The sequence below is a fragment of the Notothenia coriiceps genome, unplaced genomic scaffold, assembly GCF_000735185.1.
Source record: "Notothenia coriiceps isolate Sejong01 unplaced genomic scaffold, NC01 NC01_scaffold00037246, whole genome shotgun sequence".
NCBI classification, from domain to species: Eukaryota; Metazoa; Chordata; class Actinopteri; order Perciformes; family Nototheniidae; genus Notothenia; species Notothenia coriiceps.
Genome location: NW_011369947.1, coordinates 12,586,321 through 12,597,968, shown reverse-complemented (window position 1 = coordinate 12,597,968; position 11,648 = coordinate 12,586,321). Strand labels below are relative to the sequence as shown.

Genomic DNA, 11,648 nt, shown 5'->3' with positions numbered 1-11,648 from the left:
TTTGATTGTCTGGAGATATGGCAGCAGTTTCTGTCATGGTGCGTGGAGTTGAGGTGCTGTTTGGTAAACTGAATGCTGAAGAGGAATTTGTGCTGGTGCGTGGAGGTAAGGTGGTTGAAACATCTGCGTTCCAAGAAAATAAAAATAAATCAGGCCAAACACAATATGACAACGCTAGTTCATCAAAAGGAGCAACAGGAACACAAATTAACTCAGCAAATTAATTAATTCTGTTTCCTGTTGTCAGAAAGATGGTGTTACCACTTGTCAATTCTTATACATGTGTCCTAAAATACATTTGTTTTAATAAGAGGAGAAAAGTTGAAACACACATAGTAGCACAGAGCAAGACCAAATGTATTTCCAGAGGAGGAAAGGAAGCATACAGCTGGAAGTGCTCAGTAGGACAATTCAGCTAGAATAGTTGAAATGCTGTGAGATTAAATACTTCCTGTTTTAGGATGACAAAACCCTAGCAAGGTTGCCAACTCGAACAGGATTGTGTAAAGGGAGGTACAGTGATGTTACATGATAGCTACTTAGCTTAGCTTCTTCACAGGGTCAAAAACAAAGTTTGATGTGATGAAACACGACTATGATGACACATTTCTACAGCTTTCACACAGAACCTGTTGGATAAACCCTCACAATGTATTTCTATAAAACAAGGAGTATTGAATTAGATTACATTTTTTTTTTTATCATTTTCAAAACTACATTTACGTCAACATATATTTAGTATTCGTCCTATTCCTATTTTTGTTGCATTGAAAAGTACTGGTAAAGTAACAGTAAAGTATAAAATGTGGCTTGTATTTAACTTAAACTCACTATGCAGGCACCTCAGACAAGGAAACAAAACATTAATACATTTTATTATGGACACAAGCATGAGATAATTGCTGTGTATAATATTATCAACATATTATGCACAAACACCATGTGAATAAGTTAAAACTCCTAAAAGTGTAGATGCTATGAGGTTTAATTTATTTAATTTTTAATTTAAGGTGTAATTTATTTAAAACAGGTAAAATGCCCTAACACAAAGTAAGACTGTATACTGTGTATGAATTTAACAATACGTTTGCACTGGACTTCAACATAAATGTGAATTATACATCCTTTGCAAAGCAAGTGAGCACAAAATATAAAAACTATCTAAAACATACTATGTATGTAAGGAAAGTTAAATATTTTAGTTTAGCCACTTACTGGTTGTATCTGAAGTTGCTGTTTGACCTGCAAAGAGAAAATACATGTAAATCATTGTGGCTTTTTGTCAAGAAAAAATGAAAATGGAAAGTATTTTTTTATGTTTTAAAACATCAACTTCATCAAAAAGATGAAACCCTTCCTGCTGGGCCGAGGCATTATCATGCAACCGTGCTCATCAAGTTCTGCATGAGACAGCACTGTGCAACCTGGTTGCTATAACAATGCGGCAACAAGCCACATTTGCTATTTCAGAAGGCAAACCGCTACTTCCTGCTTTGCGATGAAACCTACAAAATCCCCATACAAGATTAGTTTCAGTTTAGACCGAAGACAGGCCAATGTAGAAGCACTAATGGTCTTTGTCTCCTTTCTTTAGAAAACTATTATCATTCAAAATAAAATTCATGCCAGTCATGTCATCAAAAATACTTTATATCTCAAAAACAAATTGTATTCATACCATTCTGCATTCTACATTACATTAGTTTTACCAAGTCAATATCAGCACATGTCATTTACATGTAAAGGTGTTATTGATAATAATGTTAATTGATTTGGCTGTTTCCTCACTACATGCATACACAACTTAAGAATACGTTTACCATTAGCACATCTCAGCTGTTCATTGTTCCTAATAGTAACAGCAGTGAACAGTGAGGGTGATGTGATGGGGGACAGATGAACAATGAGACTCAGGATGTGGTTTGGCGCTCTTTTTTACCTACATTGAGCAGAGATGCATGCTCTCTGCAGTGACATTTACAACCTTTGTACTTTGTGGTGACTGATCTGAATAGTTTCAGAAAGTTGTTTGAGACGTGTCAACTGTTCTTTATGAGTAACTCAAAAAGCTACTGGGAAAACGTTATTCAAACTCAAATTCTTATCATAAATACATCTTTTTTTAAAGTTGTTTTTAAGAATAGTTTTAAGTGAAGCTTGTTGGTCCTTTGGTTACGTTTTAATCAGTGTCTACAGAGTTAAGTTGGAAAGAAAAGTGTGATATTTTAACATCACCTTTTCCAAGGTTACAAGCATTTGTCCACATCTGAGAGAAAAAGAAGCAGAAGAATAAATGTAACAGTGCAAAGTTGCCCGCCACACTTGACCCTGAAACCATTTACTTGCCTGTAATTTGGTAAAGAAACTGATACAGTGTCTGGATTTATCTCTTATGTATCAGTTTTCAGGGTTCATCATTATCACAATCAAAAAATCTGCTTCTACTTTCTTCTCATATTTTGCATTGACATAAACGCTCCCCCTCCTCTGAGAAACAGCTTTAATCGTGTCTAACTTTTGTGACCTCACTTCTTCATTTTACACACTGAACTTCCCCTTTTTTCATGAATTCTCAAGTCATTTGCTTGTGCTCTGTTTTAGTCTGCTTGGTGCTCTGCTCTGCTCTACCAGGAAATGAAGGCGACTCGAATGGAACACGGAAGTGGTCAACTTCTTGATCACAGAACTCTGTCCCGCAGCAGCTAAAGAGAGCGCGACAATTTTCCATCTTAATGGGGCACTGTTGCCTTCATGTAGTTGGTTTGAATATATACATGTGGTGTGCATGTGATCGATAATACAAATCTAAAAAGGTTAAAGAAGACAAAGTTGAGCTTAGTTTTGAAAAGGATTTGTCTTTGACTGGTTTGTGTGTGCTGCTATATTATGCTTAAACTTCATGATGTGGAAAGTTGTGGTACACTTGTGTGTTGCATGTCAAAAGTATGTACTGTTTGAATAAATATCTTCCCTTACACAGGCCACTTTTCGGCAGAAACAGCATGATGTGATTGTAATACTTTAAGTATATTTATCTGATTATACTTGTACACTTTCACTTAAGTAAGATACATAGATTCAAGGGTTTATTTCAGATCACATGGACAGACATCTGAGCTGAAAATAGCAGAAATAATTTGATGTGCTCAACAGTAGCAGAACTCTGAGTGATGCAAGAGGCAGTAAGGAGGGTCTCATTTAACACACGCACATTTGCACAATGCGCATAGATACACACACACAAACCACACGCACACAGATTTTTATCTTATACAAAACCCAAAGTCACTAGGGTTGAAGTGAAGAACTTGAAGGGACACACCCAGAAAAATCCTCTCATCTCTGACACACACACACACACACACACACACACACACACACACACACACACACACACACACACACACACACACACACACACACGCGCGCGCGCGCACGCACACAGACACACACACACACACACACACACACACACACACACACACACACACACACACACACACACACACACACACACACACACACACACACACACACACAATGTCAAAGCAGAACAGAAACATGATTGCAAAAATTCCCACAGCTTTGTAGCAAGTGTAAGAACATGTTTTAAAGAGTCTTCTTATTAACAGCGCTCTTTGATGGAACATAACTGTTTATTCTTATGCCAAAGGGGCTCCCAAACCTGTCACTTTTCAGCTTCTCACATCAAGTGTGCTCTGTAATGTCTTTAAGAAACGTGAAGTAGCACAAATGGAGGCACAACTCAAAGGCATGATATACTGTAGCTTGTCATTTCTGCCCTTAGCTTTAGTTTAAATGACTTTAGTTTGTGTGCTGATGTTTTCCAGTTTAAAAAAAACAAGTTATAAAGCGTATTTGCGCTGAAAGATTCATGTCTATCTGAGGAATGGAAATCGTTTCTCCTTGTTCTCATAAACTCGATCAACCATATGCTTTAAAAACAGATCAGAAGAATAAAAGACCTTATCAGGTACAGTTGGCTATCACTTGTGTTTTGCATCATATATAGACTTATTTCCATCTGAACAACTTTCCGATGACAATCACGAAGGCACAACTTTCTAAAACACCATTTATTTCCCTTTCCTCATCAACCAAATGAATATTTGGGTACTTACAGTTGGCCAAAGCGATGATCCCAGCCCAGAGCAGCAGGGTCGTTGGTCCACAGCGACCTGCCATTTCCAGGAGTTAGGGTGTGTTCGGACACACACCATGCAGTAAAGTCCTGGTGGGGACCAACGGGCAGGTAGTCACCGTCAAACAGAAGCGTATCCCCTATTCTATACTCACTTCTAAGAGAGAAATTAGTCAAAAGACGTTATTTAAAACTACATACGTTTTTTGTCTTATCAGTGGACGCAGCTTCCTGGACTTGTTCCCCAAACCCTAAACCTCGCCTCTGGTTTCAAGTCAAGCAAGTGGGAGTGATGTCACACAAAAAGAGACTGCCTTTACCTTAACACTTGGTTACAGGAAGCTTCATTTCAGCTCGACCACGAGAACAGGAAGTCTTCTCTCATCTAATCTTCACTCTCTTGTGTTTAAGTGTGAAAACCATCTGACTTGTGAAACAAAAGAGTGAATTTCAGCTTTTTTTTTACTTAAAGTTTATGATTTGGAGGTTTTTTAGATACATGCTTAGCACACATTGTTTGACAGTTTAACTCCATGTCAATAGACAGCGAGAAAGACAATGGGGATGTTAAACAACATGGACGCTTCCCAGGTCAATGTCCTCTGTCTAGTTGGCTTTTGTTAGACTGTTCAACATCAGAATGAGCTATTTTACATCTGAAACATTTGACATACATTAGTGCTACCTCTCACAGCTCCTCTTCTTTGGTGCTGACTCCTCCCTGCTCTTAAGCTTACAGGCCTACAGACGTTCGGCCATGTTATCAAAAGCGCACGAGGAGCTCGCACTACAATGTGCAAGACAAAAAAGATGCAGTCTTTCCTTTCTCAAATGTTGTTTCTTTCAGTCTTCAGAGAGAAACATGTGGCCATTGGCTCCAGAAGTGATTTTTTACATTTCTGCTGTTCCTTCTGTGTGAAATATATGTATAAGGGCTGTTAGATCTCTTCAAAGTCATTGATCATGTACAGTGTTTGATCATCATTCTCTGCCTTGGAGCTTTAAATGCTTCACTTCTGTTTACATACACAAGAAAATAGGGGATAAAACAGGAAGGAGAGGAGTGGAGAAACTCTCCGGGGATCGAGACTCACACACTGGGTGGTGGGCTGAGATGAATGTGGATGAAACACAGTCAGCTAGTTCATGCAGTTGAATGAAAATAATACATGCAACTTAGAAGACCCATTTTAGAATTTAGACACTTTGATTCTGAGGTGGTAGAGTCTCTACAGCAAGGCGAGGGTGATGTGAATCTCAATGGTATATTTAGAATACAAAGTCAAGAAAATAACACATACAGTAGATCACATAAAACCTTTAGAAAGATATTAGTGTTTATTCTGATGGGATTAAATAGGTTACAGACTAGCTGCTTGCCTTCTTAGAAATAATATATTTTGGTGAACATAAATGTGAATCTGAAGTCCAATGGGAACACCACATTTCTGACACATTTTCTAAATATAGATTTCCTCCTAAACCAGTTGCACACATGCCATTTGGTTATTTCCACTTCTGAGAATATAGATTCTGATTATCAGGAAGTAGCTCTTAAGCAAGCAGAATGAAGTAAACGCAAACCAAATTCATCTGTATTCAGTCACGCAACATATTTCTGTCTTATGATGTGGTTGGCAGTTCGGACATCATTTAAATAATAAGAATAGATTACATTTTCACCAGCAATTCGCCTTACATCTGCAAAAAATGTATGACTTGTTACAACATCGTATGTGAATAGAAATGCAAGCTTCTTAACCTCAAGAGTGGAGCAACAAGCACATTCTCCTTTGCACAGATGAATCTACAAAAGAAAGCTATTTTATGTTTACTATTTGACTGAGGCCTTAAATTGCTGTTAGAACAACCCGAGACCTTTTCTCTTTTATCAGGCAAACATTTACATGGATCAAATATATGCATTTATTCTGATTGTTGTAAAAATTAAAATTCCCAGAGAATAAACTCTCCAACTCTCACACTTTAACAGCCTCTGCGCACTTTAAAGAGTTATCAGGGACACTTCGGAATTGTAGTCTGTAATATAATAATTATTATTATTATTACATTATGAGCTAAGCTAGACTGTTATACCATATCTGTTACCATATCAATACTTCTAAACTTAAATTATTATTATTACTTTGTGATGCTGCAACACTCAGATTCTCCTCTAGAAATTGAATAAAGGCTTATCTTATATTATCTTGTCTTCTTATCTTATACCTTATCTTATGAAGTAACACAAATGTGAAGCTGCTTGCTGCTGAGGGCAGTACTGAACTGTTTGCACGCCACTGAGGTCAAAATACAGACCATTACTAGCCTGTTTACCCATAACACATTTTTTGTGTGATTATATTAATCAATTGATAAACTGAAACAATTGTAATGTTGTTTTTTCATGGGCCATTATTCTCATGTGGACTTTCCTACAACAAAGTCAAACATGCTAAAATGCACGGCTGGAATCAGTGTCAGGGGGGAGCTGAAGTTCACTGAAGCGTGCCTCTGACAGATGTGGAAATTGATCATCACACCATGAAACACTGCTCAGAATGATCTGTTTTTGTCTGCTCTTCTCCACCTTATTTAAAGTTGTTGCTTTATAATGTTAAAGCATTTCATACAATAGTACTTCACATACACAAGACCCTAGGGCACAACATGTGTCCTGATCATCCCAACAACAAACACTGGGAAATTACAAAGAAATAGAATAAATATTTTCCGGTCTGAATTTCACAATTCAATGCAACGTTTCAATTGAATGACAAACTGTTGCCTATTTAAGTTTCTCACTGTCTTTTCTTAAACCAACCACAATTAAAAAACAGAAGTCACATATCAAGTGAGTGAGTAACTGAACCCTGTCAGCTAACCACTGTGTCTCCCTGCAACACTGTCACACTTTTAAAACATAATTATTTGTTCTTTACAAATACTTTCAAAAGACTATAAGTTGTGTGTCATTAGGCAAAGATACAAAAGAAGTGCCACTGGAGACAGAATGACACAATCTGTGAAAATCCACTTAAACTCTCTCCGCTGTTAGTGGACACTGCGGTCCCTTTAATAGTGCATAGGCTAAAGACCTCACATGACATCAGTATCTATTTAATCAGGAAGTAATTGGTCTATCTGCCTCATGTTAACACATTTTATCAATTCCATCAAACTTTGAAAGCACCCTGCTATTATTGACTTAACACACAGGCCTCCGATATATGACATTCAATAACTGTGTTCAATGTCAATGTCATTTGATGTTAAATTTGAGATGCAGTTTGTTGTGCGAGGGCGTCATGATTAGGCATCTGACTGTGGGTTTACATTCTGTATAGTCACCAATAGTCACTTTTGATATTTTTAAGACCACGGTTTTACATGATCATGGACACGCTGTGGTTATGTTGTCATCTTTTCCTAGTTTCCAAACATATGAATATGATAACCAGGTATTATTTTTAGTTTCCTTTTGGTTTGATGGCTAACTCTACTCATGACTTGGGTTAAAACACACTTTTCCCAGTTTTGGTGACCAGTTTCCTCTGGTCTCGCTCTTCCATCTACAGTTCCCTTGCAGACATGTTTTATAACACAAAGGCTCTAAAACGTGTGCCTGATATTGTTTTGCAACAGAAACATTTAAATTCCCAGTTATTCTCAAAACATTTGTGTTATCACTCTTAGAAAAATGGGGATTCTTTCAATATGTAAATATAATTCAGTTCAAGGTCCTAAACATGAGATGTCTAGCACAAAAAGGTATTTTCTCATCGTCTGTGTGCTGTGCACTGGAAGTTTTGATACCTGCCAGTCTTAAACTGAGATTAAATATGAGCACGGATTAACTTTCCGGGGGAAATAAACGATTAACATTTACAACTAATTTAGACGGAGAGAGATCACTTTTTTAACTTCTTCAGTTGCTTAGAAGCAGACATTTTCTTTATGAATCAGCTAATAAAACTACGGGTAATGTGCAGGTTAATTATTACAATTTGCTGCCGTTTCTGTGTTTCTGTTGGATTAGTTGTCAGCTTTGTTTGCTAACACTTTGAACCTATACACGTTAATACACAGTAGTCTAATAATGCTACTTACTGAGAGTCTTTTATATTATTTATGTATTTGTAGAGATTTAAAGAAATACATTAAACTTATTTGCTTTATTGATGAAAGTCAGATGAGAAAGTTATTGTCATAAAGAGTGGCAACAGGGGGAGACAGATAGGGGGACACCTCACAATAAAGTATTTCCTACAACATTTATACAGTATATTTCAGTTTTATGTGTGGGAAGTGAAAACTCCTAAAATAATATACATACCGAATCATAGCTTATGACTTATACTGTTTTCCATTTGACCTTTATCAACCCTGGCTAGTCTCAGATGAGCCCTTGTTTTACATCCATCAGATTGAAACCTGAGAGGTGAAGGGAAACTAGACGGTCTTTCCTCCCACATTGCAGAACTTCTTTGTTTAGTAAGATTTCTGGGGGAATTTCTGATCGTACCTTAGCTTAGGTGCATTCCCATTGCTATAACAAGAGTGTAAAAAAAAGATGTAATCAGCCTAAAAGTATAACGGCTATGTCTTCAATAGCGTGACTGTGAATGTTAAATGTAAACTGAGGGCATGTTCTTTCATTGATTTCCAGCTACTGTAGGATGAGAAATTGTTGGTGATAACAGCACAAGTCTGGCCTCTATTTTGAGCTCTGCATGTTTTTATACGGGCTGAAGCGGTGGGTGTGGTTTGAATGAGAAACTGTGTCACAGCTTCCCCAACTTCTTCTTTTTTCTTTCTTCAATTTCTACAGTCTTAGGTTGTTGCTCAAAAGATTCCTCTCATATCTCCTTCTCTTCGCTCCTCTCCTATTCACTCCTCTCCTCTCCTTATCATGGTAAGTATCTAAAGCTCCTAACAAATGGCGGAGAGGACAGCAGAGGGGGAGGCCGCAGAATATCTACTCGAGTTTGTGCAGTCAGTTCCTCTGTGCAGTCACAGCTGTGACCACAGGGAGGTGTGATAAAAGTGGATTGCAAAGCGATGTATGCCTTACACCCTGATGCATGCAACTTTCCTCCTCCACCCTCTGCACAGTGCACCTACACTTTGTAAGTGGGTTACAGGTTTCGGGTATTGTCCTTCTGCAATTCAAATGCACCCTTTTCAACATATGTCTGCTGATTGCTCATTAGAGGTTTAAAATACATTACATTACATTACATGTCACTTGTTAGACGCTTTTATCCAAAGCAACTTACATACTCAATACTGTGGGCAATCCCCACAGGAGCAATTTGGGGTGAAGTGTCCCAGGGACACAACGACATGAATACCTCAAATATAAGTTATGGTGAGGAAAGTAAGATAATAAAGTTTGGTCAAAGATGAAAAAAAATCATAAAGATTACACTACAGTGTTTAAAAGAGCTACATGCTTTTTACAAATGTACCAAGCCATATAAAGAATCTGACAGAAATACAAATCTGGTATATAGGCTAGAATAGCATCTGATGATAAAGTTTAGAGGTGACTAGTGAGAGGGGGCGACTGAATATCCAGCTCTTCCAACTGATTCTCAGAAATATATATCAAAAAATTAACAAGATGCAACATCCCAGTGCAGTCTTTAAAATACTGCTTTTAAGTGACTTGTATGATCAGTTCTCACTGTAAGTCAAAAACACAATAACCCAAAACATCCACTATTACATACAAACACAATACTCTGATCTTTGCTGTACTGTAATGTCATTTTAACTAAATTAAGACATACAACTTTTGCATTTGATGTATCCAGGGAACAGTGTTAAAGATTAGAGACTGAACAACCTCTTTTACACTTCCTCCTTTTCTTTCCTGTCTGCACTCTTTGGTGTCATTGCACAGTAACACTCGAGCTTTATTTATGAATCCTCCCTACAGTACAATGTTTATATGAAGCCACACCTTTCGCTGATGTCTGAGAATAGTTTACATTTGTTATTATTCTGAAATCTACTCTGTGATCAAGTATGTCCCATGTTTTGTTAATAAATCTACAAAGTCAGCCTCCAGTTTCACAACATGTCTGAAATCGTGAAGCAACTTACAACCACTGGAGGGCAGTGTGGCTTCATGTTGCACCAGAGCTGTTCCCCTTTTTCACAAACATTTCTCTCCTCACTTGTTTTTAGGAATAGCCAAGTGGCTGAATGCATTTTATACACACACAAACACGTGTACACACACATACACACGCGCTCAGTGTTGCGATTTGGACTGCTTTTGGTTCCTCTCTGCCGATGACTGACAGGTTCTTAACGAGAGCAGCCCCGAGCGTTTGCCCTCCAGGCCTGTACATCAACCATCAACATACAACGCACGCACACCCTCATGCGCATGTACGCTCACGCCCATATTTATACCCCCCCCCACACACACACACACACATCATCCACACATGCTCTTTATCTGAATACATTCTCTGTCCCATTTCCAAGGCTCAATCAGTTTGTCCATTGCGCAGAGAGTGTTTGACAGTCACTGGGAGACGGTTTCGGTTTAGCAGTGTGATTATGTTTCTATGAGGTAGCCTTATCCAACACAGAAGGAATGTCAGCTGCAGCATTGTTCAATAAGGCTCAATACAAACACGTTACAACACCACGCAACACCATCGAGGGCTAGCTGAAGTGCACATGCGTAGATGTGTGTGTTGGAGTGTAGTCATTGTGAGGGCCACAATGGTGAGACGGCATAGCTGGGGAGGTGAGGATGGAAACCCAGAGCAGCATGTTTTCGCCCCCCTCCACCCCTTCATGATTCATTCCACCTCTCACCTCTGTCCCCTCTCTTTTTTTTCTGCGGAGGAGAGAAAACCCAATTAAAATACTATGTGGATGGATACGATGAAGAAAGACATACCTCCTGCATGACATTCTCTCTACCCCCCGCGTAGTGACAGATCTGGTGCATTCAAACCAAGGTGGAAAAATGTGGTGGATCCCGCCCTCCTGCTGCCATTAAATGTTGATGTATAATATCAAATATATATATATTTATATACACACACGGCATGAGGATGAATGTGTAAATCAAAATCTACCACGGATTCACCCCACATACATGCATATGCTTTATGTTTGATTGTGGCTGTGAGAGAGGTTCCCATAAGCCAAACAAATACCTGATGCAGCAGGAGGTGGAGGATGCATTCATTTTTTACATTTCACACACACACACACACACACACACACACACACACACACACACACACACACACACACACACACACACACACACACACACACACACACACACACACCTCATTGCCTCTCGGTTCCCGGGTCAGGGGCCAGAGATACGTGTGTGTACAAAGAAAGGTACAGGGTCAGGGGGCTGGAAGAGTGTGAGGACTCTTCTATTCAGGCCTGCTAAATACTATATGCTGCTGATATTTACTTGCTTAGATATAACACCAAAGCC

At 38.5% G+C, this 11,648-nt stretch overlaps 1 long non-coding RNA gene across 2 annotated transcripts in view; it reads right to left on the bottom strand.

Moving 5' to 3' along the window:
- Nucleotides 1-4,473, bottom strand: part of LOC104965804 (uncharacterized) — a 5,556-nt gene extending 1,083 nt beyond the window's left edge. Inside the window, exons 1-3 of one of the 2 annotated variants that reach the window (XR_800583.1) lie at nt 4,143-4,473; nt 1,216-1,242; nt 7-123 (exon numbers count right to left, since the gene is read on the bottom strand). This is a non-coding gene — a long non-coding RNA (uncharacterized lncRNA). Of the gene's footprint in view, nt 1-6; nt 124-1,215; nt 1,243-4,142 lie in introns of those variants that run through there. The other variant, XR_800582.1, reaches the window with a different exon arrangement.
- Nucleotides 4,474-11,648: the final 7,175 nt, after the last annotated feature.